At 29.7% G+C, this 10,668-nt stretch overlaps 1 long non-coding RNA gene across 1 annotated transcript; it reads right to left on the bottom strand.

Annotated features, from left to right (window-relative positions):
- Positions 1 to 1,179: 1,179 nt before the first annotated feature.
- On the bottom strand, positions 1,180 to 10,138 carry LOC132744107 (uncharacterized). Its single transcript, XR_009627652.1, has 4 exons — positions 9,999 to 10,138; positions 6,575 to 6,713; positions 6,226 to 6,352; positions 1,180 to 5,896 (listed from the first exon to the last, which is right to left on the bottom strand). It is a non-coding gene; the product is annotated as an uncharacterized LOC132744107 (long non-coding RNA).
- Positions 10,139 to 10,668: the final 530 nt, after the last annotated feature.

Genomic DNA, 10,668 nt, shown 5'->3' with positions numbered 1-10,668 from the left:
GTGACTTGCAGGTTGTTTTCAAGATAACTCATCTGCGGTTCATAAAGCGTATAAAATAAGTTCAGTTCAATGTGATCTTTACTCCCTCAACTTATGTCTGATTACCGTCACGTTTTGATGAAGTTTCTGCCCAATTTTATAATACTGAATAAGACTATGTTACCATATGAGTATGTGGATTCCCCTTTTGCCTATTCGCATATTCAAATGAGTAATTTAAAAGCAAAAACATATTTTGAAGATAAGATTATCTGCTTCAACATATTTTAAATCGTTAAACCGTTAAATATATTATCTTGGTTTACGGTTTACAATATCATTTTTACAGAAAATAGAAATGAAATTAAAATTAAATGGCAGTGATTTATAAACAAATTTCAAGTTCAAGATGTTTAGATTCTCTTAGCTATTAGCAAATGGTCAAACTTTAAAATGATTTGAATGCCCAAAGTATTCAATAGCAGCTGTTCTGTATTATAGCTTAAAACATTTAGATTTCATTATAAAAAATGAAGAAGGGCAATAATTTTTTTTCATTAAAAGATGTCTGTAAATATTTGTACTTAAAATCATGTCTGTGGGTAAGAGCTACACTACGTAAAACGTTTTGACTTTCAATTAGCTTTTTATCTAAATGACGAATACTATCCCAGATGATAAGTACAATTTTCAAATGACAGAACCAAGGGTATTCTTCAACTTTGGTTGAAGAGTCACTACTTGCATACCATATCGACTTATTGTCCTTAGGTTACAAATTGTATTCATACCATTAGCATATATTGTCGGTATTTTCTTTCTGTTTTGTCGTTGAGAAGGGAGTCATATAAGAGCGTACAACATATTTAAAAATGAATGAAACAGCATGAATCGTTTCCAGCGTTTCATGTGAAAATGTCAATTGTTACGGTAGTTAAAATCTATACTTTGAAATACATAACGTAAGATACTCGGCTGGCACTGAACTTGATCGCTTATGTGGTTGTCCCTTACTCCTAACTTTTCCTGAACTTATTGTGCTACACTAGATATTGACAAAAATAAATACCTTTAGAGGTTATTGTTGATCATTAATGTATTTGATAAGTATGCAGTAGTCAGAATTCAAAACAACACGATGATTGTAGAAAAATCTTTATTATTTTTCTTTTTCTTTCATACAATATTTGCTTAGTAAAATGTTACATTAGCATTTGTTAAAATGATAACAATTTTAAGCTTTCCACGTGTAAAACAACTTCAGTGCATATAAAATTCTATAAACAAATGATAACCAAACAAAACTGATATCATGGGTAAAAGAATTAGAAAATTGGGGTTTTAAAAGTAAAATAAAATAAAACAACACATATATAGAAATAGGTAAAGTCGTTAAATTGATATGCCCATCAACGAATGATACAAATTTCTTGATTTAAGCTTCTGAATATTAAGAACCCCAGGGCGCTTTTGTGATACAAACAAAGAGAGCTGTGTAAAACAATAGGATATTTTTAGAGATATACAGACATTAACATATTTTTGACATCTATAAATATTACATCTCAATAAGTATGATAGATTAAAATACTTACAAAGAGACAAGTGATGTAATCTGAGGCATGGTCAACAAAAGGTAATAATTACAAACGTGTATATATTCTTTAACAGTTTGCTTATCTCTATTAAGACAAACAAAGTTGTTAAATTTCAAGTTGATATATCCAACACATTTAGACAAAAAGGACATGTAAGTATGAAATATTACAAAGGACTATAACTCCAAAATTAAACAAAAGATGGTAATTGTTCTTGAAGATCTTACTTCCCCTACATTTTCTTTCTATCACTCTGTCAAGCTTTAAGTTGATAAATCAAATACGTATGCCTAGACTTAGTTGATGAAAAAATACAAAAGTTAGTTACTCAAAATTATTCAAATTCTGAGTAATAGTTCTAAGAAAATGTTTTTTGTGTCTATGTGTTCTAACCATTTAGAAAATGTTAAGGTCATTTTAGATACGCAATACAATACAAAATGATAGTTTGTCGTTTTGGAAGTTCATTCGGGATGCCGTTTTTTCTATGAATATTTGCTACGTTTTCACTTTAAAATACAAGGCAAGCACAAAATCATCCTATTGTCTTGCAAGTAAGTCTTTTGAATATTAGTTTTATTTCAATACATCTTAAGATGACGAACACATAATGCATTTATCAAAAACAAAATCGTTGATTGCTGTAAATACAAAACAAAGTGACATGGTCTCCTACTGGCCATGTTTTTCACTAATCAACATGTATGTGACATATTTCTATAAAATAATATCAAATTCAAACACACACGTTCTTTAAGAAGTGTTCCTATATTCATTTTTTAAATAGGACATAACACAATTCTTCATCAATTCAAAACAACTTCAAACAATAACTATGAATTATTCCGTGTAAACATTATCAAAGTTTGACCAATATATCTTTAGATCTTTAGTGGCATTACTTTTTCAAACAATATACCTTTTAAGAACAGAAAACAGCAATATTATATGTAAAAGGATTGTTTATCTCGTTCCCCACCAAGGGACCAAGATTTTATCAAATTAAAAGACAAAACTGAAAACCACAAGACGATAATTTCTGTGACATAATGTCAAAATTTAAAATAAAAAAGACTGAGTTTAAAAAGTTTACCAATCCACAAAAAAACAACAACAGAAAACAAGACGCTCGACAGAAGACCTGTAAGCGATCAAATAAAGCACGTGTTTGCTCTGGAGAACAAAAAACGTAGATGTTTTTATCAAATATTTGTTTTAGTTTTAGTCTTAGCTTAAAGGAAAAACAGAAACATTAAAATCCGATATATCTTAAAACAATTAAAAACTTTCTAAGCAAAACAAATACTAGTTACTAATGTAAAAAAAAAGCTATGAATTAGCACACGATGTTTTTACGACGTTCAATTAAATAGTGTGAAATGTGAAACAAAACATCATTTGAAATGACAATACTCTAATGTTCTGTAGTTGTGATGTTATATAACTGTACATGATATGAATAAATTAAAATTCACATCAATGATTGCGATATATCAGTTGTCGTTAAGTTTGATCATGCAATTTCATACCAAATACATTTGAAAGGAAATTGTGTTTTCAATTTAAAACCTTTTTATTGCAAATTAAACACTACCTTTGTTCAATTTTATATAGCCTTATTTGTTAACCCGTAAAAGATATAAGATTTACTTTGCTTAAATATATTCGGATAAAATAGGCTTACATATCATGCAAATGTAATGAACAGAACAAGTTTTCTGTTTACATAAAAGAGTATGTATTACCTTTTGATTTTGAGACATTGTTGATGTTCGATAGTGCTTTAATGCTTGAGTATGAGTTTCTTGGTTTATGTGTAATATTTAATATCTATGATGTAATTGAATTACATAATAATTATTATTAAATATTGACACATTTAAGATGAACTATTATATTTATATAAGCGTGTCAATAGATAAAGTTACGATACTATGGGGAGAATATTGAAAGGGACATATTGGATCTAAAAATTGGAATCATTTTGTCCAAAAGATTTTCATGCAAAAGTACTATGCAAAAGTACTCTATGAATTTTAGAATCATTTTCCAGGTATATATATACTAAAATCTCTTTACAAACGCATTCATATCATTGACAGTACATATCGGTATTAAATGACTTTTCAAATTTATGACCATTTATTGAATCTATGATTGTATATTATTTTTTTGTAATTGATACAAAGTAAAAATGTAAAAAGTATATGCATTCTCGATGTTTATTATTGTGTGTAGCCGTTGTACTTTGTGTATAATGTATGTGTTTTTTCAATGTCTGTAAATAAGATTATAATTATTACGCATGCTGCAAATACGTGTCATATTATATGTAAATGTCGATGAGCTGTTAATGTGCTTAAGACTAATAAAACATATGTTATGTTATTATTTTTGTAATTGATACAAATGCATTATTAATGTCAATGATTTAAAAATTTAATAACCTCTCTTTATGAACGCATGTTTTATGATGTTTTCATTTATACAGGACATATTCGTCATGTACTCATATGGTCATTGATTTTTTTTTTCTGTAACGTGAATTAATTATCAACACAATAAGCCCTAAGTTGAATAGATAATAGATAGATCATATTCAACTTCTTTTATTAAATTTATACAATATACTAAAGGAAAGTGATGATTTGACCATTAGTATACCCCATTAATACAATTTTAGAGTGTGATTGATAATTACGTCTATATATACTTGTATACATACTCAAATGTATTTATTTTATTGTATGAAACAGAAATAGGTAATTGATATAATTTCACAATGTTTCTTTTACACAACTAATGTGGCGTTTGTTAACGTAGACGTTTGTTTGAAACGTTTACGTCATTTCATTTCTTATTTATCATATCAACTAATGAAGCTTATTTAAGTGAAACATGTTTGATAAATTGTGTGAGTTTGTGATCTATTTATCCTATATGCGGATAACCGAATACAGTATAGGGTTTATGCTACTATTCTCGTGCATTAACATCTGCAGAAGCACGAGCCAGTGTGTATAGCATAATACTTTGATTAACTAGCAATATACAAAACTGTATCAACAATATTTAAAGGGAGGGATAATAACGTTGGTTGCAAAAATGTAGAATATGCCTCTGTAAAGTATTTTCCATGATTACTCTACTTTCAATCAACAGTAATTTAAGTTTTTACAGATGTATCAGCTAGATAGAGATAGAAACCGCAGGTATTGGAGATGTTGTGTATTTTGTAGATGGTTTTTACAGCTGCTTGTTATTGTTCGCGGTATTTAAGTTTCTACAGATGTATTGAAGAAATCAGATTGTATCCAGTATTGAGTAAAGGTTATGCATTTTGATGCAGGCTTGTCTGTTATTTTACGCGGCATTTGGTTTTCTAAAGATTCTGCAGGAATTTTGTGCAAATTTGCCGTATGAGTTTCAGATGAAACAAATAATTTTGTATGCATGTCATATAAATTCAATTTGGATAATAATTAATTGTGCAAATATGGACTGTTTTTCAAAGCAGCAGCTTGTGAGTGTCCGCGGCATTTGAGATTTTGCAGATGTATCGGGTTTAATAAATGTTGTGCGTATTGTGGCTGGTTGTCAAGGCTGCTTGTTATTGTTCGCGGCATTTGAGTTTTTACATGTTTATCAAAAGAATCGGCACACATGTCAGTATTAAATAAATGTGGATTTGTGGCTGGTTTTTAAGGCAGTTGCTTGTTATAGTCTGTGGCATTTGAGTGTGTGTAAATGTATAAGGATTGAAGTCAATTCGGTATTTAGTGACTGTTTTCAAAGCTGCTTGTTATTGTTGGTGGCATTTGGGCTTCTACAGATGTATCAATTAAATTGTTAAAGAAGCCAGTATTGAGTAAAGATAGAGCATTGTTTTGCTGGCATTCGAAGCTGCTTGTATTTTATTGTGAAATTTTAACTTCTGTAGGTGTATTAAATAAAAAGAACTTTTAGCCAGTATTCGGAATGAGCACTACATTGTGTGGTTGGCATTTAAAGATGTTTGCTATTGGTCGTAACATTTGCGTTCCTACAGATGTATTATTAAAAAAACGACATTTAAACCAGTATTGAAAAAAAGTACTGTATTTTGTGCTTGTTTTTCAAATTTGCTTGTATTATTAATTGTGGTTTTACTGCAAGCCATAACAATAAGATCCTTGTTTTTTGAAGCTTTTCTTTTGTCAGCCAAATTAAGTCTGTCTTTATATTCATATTTGTTTATAATAACACTAAAAACACTACTTTTTGATTGTAAAATCGTGTCCTGCGGGTGTTAAGAAAGTTCCTTTTGTTAACAGTTCAGCCTGAAAAGAACAAAATAATGATGAGAATAAATAATTATGTACTTCATTAACTGTGAAACTGCCGTCCTGTACTTAAAGTTGAGATTTCCAGGGTTAAGCTTTCTGTCCTTCTAAGAACTTAAGTCACCAATTTTCCTTTATACCTTTCTGACAGTGGTTGAAGTCTGTCAGGTTTGATTATATAATTTCTATCTGTGCATGACGTTGACAGTAGCTTTATGTTACTTAATATTTTTGTTTTAATCAAGCAATGCGTATATATGTAACTTAAAGGCATTTATTCAAGTTTCATTTCTGTTTGTAATATAGAAATGGGATTGATAACGTACCTGTCTGCTAAAGGCAATACCATATCTCAGTTTTGTACAAAAATGTTGGCAATTGTTGAACAAAAGATCGTAATCGCCTTTGCCGAACATGGCATTCATTCGGAGAACCAATTCCTCTTCTGGAGGACTGAAAGAAATTTTCCTGATCTTATGACAAATTTATAAAGACAAACATTGCATATGTGTTCATGTAACCTTAGATTGTGTTTGTCTTGTCTGTGTGCAGTTTTATTTTATGAAACATAGGAGTGACTTTGCTAGCCATTTTAGTTTATAGAAATATTTATAAAAAAAAAAACAAATAAATACGCGATTTTATTTTGAAAAATTAAGAAACAAAAAAGTATACCACATTTTCCTAATAGGATCGTCTGACATTGTATTTGAGCCACGTGCAACTTGATGCTTTCACTTAACAGTATCGTCGATATGTACTATAACTGTAAAATACGTGATATCTTGATATGAGTCGAGCACCTAGAAATAGACTGAATAGACTGAATGTAGTAAATAAATCATCAAAAGAATATATATTAAAGAATATGTACCTTTATATAAAATGTTTCTCCCCTGTATTGATTTCTTAACAAATAAATCTGAAATATACTGAAAGAGTTTAAAGTAAATTTATATTGTAATGCAATCGCAGAGTGATTGAAAAGTAAATCAATAACCATAAAGGTTTAAATTTTATTGTGTGTAGGCTTAATATCGATCTATACCATATAGATAATAATATAAGGCTCTTAGCGGGCTTAAGTATTTAGAGTTTAAAAAACGTGGCAGAGTAGGGCAGCAAAATTGAACATCGGGTCGATTTATTAACATTCGCTTAAATCTTGGGGACAAAATTGATAAGGCATGGAATGTCAATTAGTTTAAAACATTCCTTTAAGGGTTTATGACGGATTCTAAAATCAAAATAAAATAAAGCAAGAGCCCCCGCCGGGCGGGGCAACGTTCGACATTTTAATTTTTCGAAAAGCAAACAGGAAATGATGGAACAAATCTAAACGTTTCCTTTTTATGAATTTAATCGGTCTGTCTTGTCACATTAGTTTTATCTATATATTTTGTAATATTATACAGATACTCATTTATATACATGTATATATAAATAAAAGCACGCAATTCTATAAAAAGAAACACGCAATTCTATAAATAGAAACACGTAATTCTATAAACTAGAAACACATAATTCTATAAAAAGATACACAAATTCTATAAAAAGATACACGCAATTCTATAAAAAAACACGCAATGCTATAAATAGAAATACGCAATTCTATAAATAGAAACACGCAAGTTTATAAATAGAAAATTCTATAAATAGAAATACGCAATTCTATAAATAGAAAATTCTATAAATAGAAACACGCAATTCTATAATTAGAAAAATCTATATAGAGAAACACGCAATTCTATAAACAGAAACTTCTATAAATAGAAACACGCAATTCTATAAATAGAAACACGCAATTCTATAAATAGAAACACGCAATTCTATAAATATAAACACGCAATTTTATAAAAAAGAAACACACAATTTTATAAAAAGATACACAAATTCTATAAAAAGATACACGCAATTCTATAAAAAAGATATACGCAATTCTATAAATAGATACACGCAATTGTTGTTGTTGTTGATGCTCTCTCCCTCTCTTTCTCTCTCAGTCATTTGTAATTTAACCTTCAAGGTCAATGTCATTAAAGAGTCCAAGTCAATTTGAGTTTGATAAACAACAAGGTCTTGTCCTTAAGAATGTTCTGTTATAATATGATGTTGGTCCCTTCAATAATAGCAAAGTTGCAGCCAGTTACAACCAAAACAATGAAAATTTCAATAATTTGACCTTCGAAGTCAATAATAAGTGAAAGTCACGGTCTATCTGGTTATTTTTAAAAATAATCCTTGAAGCTTAGTATGTTCAAGTTTGAAGACAATCCATTCAAAAATGACAAAGTTACAGCCAATAATAGCCAAAAAATGAAAATTTAAATAATTTTACCTTCAAAGTCAAGGTCATTTATGAGTGAAGGTCAAGGTCTGTCAGGGATATCTTTAAAGATTATTATAAACAAGTTTGAAGATAATCCATTCAAAAATAACAAAGTTACAGCCAATAATAGCAAGAACAAGCAACATTTGGACATTTTGCCTTGAAGGTCAAGGTCATTTATGGATGAAGGTCAAGGTAAGTGTGGTCTACTGAAAGGTCTTGTGTATACCGTGTTCAAGCCGTACTAGCCGTCCCCTTTACCGGATATACATGCCACCTTTTATTCGGGTGAATACCACCAAATGTTTATGTTGCGTTATGTGCGCATATCGATGTCCTCACTAAGTTATGTATTAATCTGATAATTTTAACTATATTTGTTGTACAAATACAAGTTTGCGAACGGCAACGGCACCGGCAACGGCAACGCCGCCGCGACAATCACAATACCTCTCCTTTTTTCAAAACAAAAAAGTCGAGCTAAAAATGAATTAGAAATACATTACTTATAACTGATGGTAAAGAATTTTCACTTCCAGTTGTTTAATGCCTCTTGTATTATTTTATACTGATTTTTTTGTCCTGAGCATTGGCTTAATACAACTAAACATAGGAAACAACGGAATATTCAAACTGTTCTGATTTGATTTGTTTAATAAAATAATAGAAATTTAAGATTAAACCGTTGACCCAAATTCTAAAATTACAGATCAAACACTTATTTTTTGGGTTGAATAATTGACCCTGCCTAGTTATACCATTGTCTCTCACATATGTTGATTTAAATCGGGCAAGAGGAAATGACAGTTTCTCAATATATATTATAATCGAAGTATAATTTAGAAAAGAAACCGAGTAAATACATATTAATTTCTTCAACAAAATGATCCAATTCTTTGAAATTAGTCAAAATAATAATAATAATAATAATAATAATAATAATAATAATAATAATAACAACAACAAATTATTAGAAAAAACATGTTTTGATCCATATTTTCTGTGTATTGTACATTGCTGTGTTTATGTAGCAATGTTTTATTTGAAAGATTCGGTTTTTTTTTGTTTGACAAAGTTTTTAATTCCGCATTAATGCCATGTTCCGTCTAGAGTATAGTTAAGCGGACTTTGTGCAATTTGTTATTTTATAACAGTTTCTTTTTTCTGAAGAATCAAAACATCGAAAGCTAAAGAAATGTGTTTGATTTTTTTAACTGATCATAAATTATATTGAAATCATCATTTATGCAATTGCTACAGATACTTATAAACTGGCTACATGAATGAAAAAATAATGTTATATAACCGATTATGAATGTGTGGCCCGAGGCAATGCATAATGCGTTTTGAACATAAATGACATCTTTCTATTTTTATGAATATTGATGTTTTTGGGCAATGAGAGATGAAACAGCCTCACGAAAAGCAAACTTGCGTTTTAAAAAGCATGTGAGTTATGATCTTTGTATCAATAGCGTTACGCAAGGCTGAGTTCGAGCGTCATAATGACTTGACTCTACAAAATACTCCGGTAGCAAATATATCTTTATCAAACAATATGATTTAACAGTTTTAAAGCATAATGCACAACAAAAAAGTCGGATGGGAACAAATGCCCCTCTGGCAGGATTTCTCAGTGCACCATTCGTCTCTTCTTCGTCGAGTGCTTTAGTCTAGATATATCACACAATAAAAGAGAAGAGAAAATCATGTTTTATTGATTTGTCGATTGGAATTCGGTTAAATATTAAATAAATATATGATATTTACCTTTAATCAATTATTTTTTCTCCAAATACTTTTATTTGAATCAAGAAATCAGTTGTTGTGAAAAGCACGAAATATTCACACATTTATTTAAACTGCGTCGTAGTTTGCTGTCAAGTGAGTGATACACCACTATGTTAACATGAACACTTTGACGACAATCTTATATCTTATTATAAGTCGTAATGTCATTACATTTAAATTTAGAAACACGCCATTCTTTGTTGAGGTTCTGTATGGGCTACCGTTTTTGATAACGGCTAAAGTGGAATGATATTCAAAACAAATATATTTATTTTGTTCTTGTCGCTCCAGGAACCCTGCTGAAGATCATTTGCGGGTTTTTCGTCCTTTATTAATGACACAGATAAACCAAATACGCTTATGACAACTTTTTTCATATCAACAGTAACTGTTATTGATATAAAGTCATCAAATAAATGAAAATAATAACTGCATAATGTGTAAAGTGATAATATGTTACAGGTCCAACATTCATAACATAACAAATACAAGCAAGAAATGCAGCAGGTGCAGATGAACTAGTAGATATATGATAACAAGATATTCTTATAAACTGTCCAATGGTTCATTGGTTTTTACCAGTATTGTATATCACTTATGAATGAACGAACGAAAGACATTGTTCATTATTTATAACTTTGATTGGCAT

Source organism: Ruditapes philippinarum, unplaced genomic scaffold (genome assembly GCF_026571515.1).
Source record: "Ruditapes philippinarum isolate M1 unplaced genomic scaffold, ASM2657151v2 ctg7642_1_1_1_1, whole genome shotgun sequence".
Taxonomy (NCBI): Eukaryota; Metazoa; Mollusca; class Bivalvia; order Venerida; family Veneridae; genus Ruditapes; species Ruditapes philippinarum.
The sequence above is the reverse complement of the archived record's forward strand: the minus strand, read 5'-3'. Positions and strand labels throughout refer to the sequence as shown.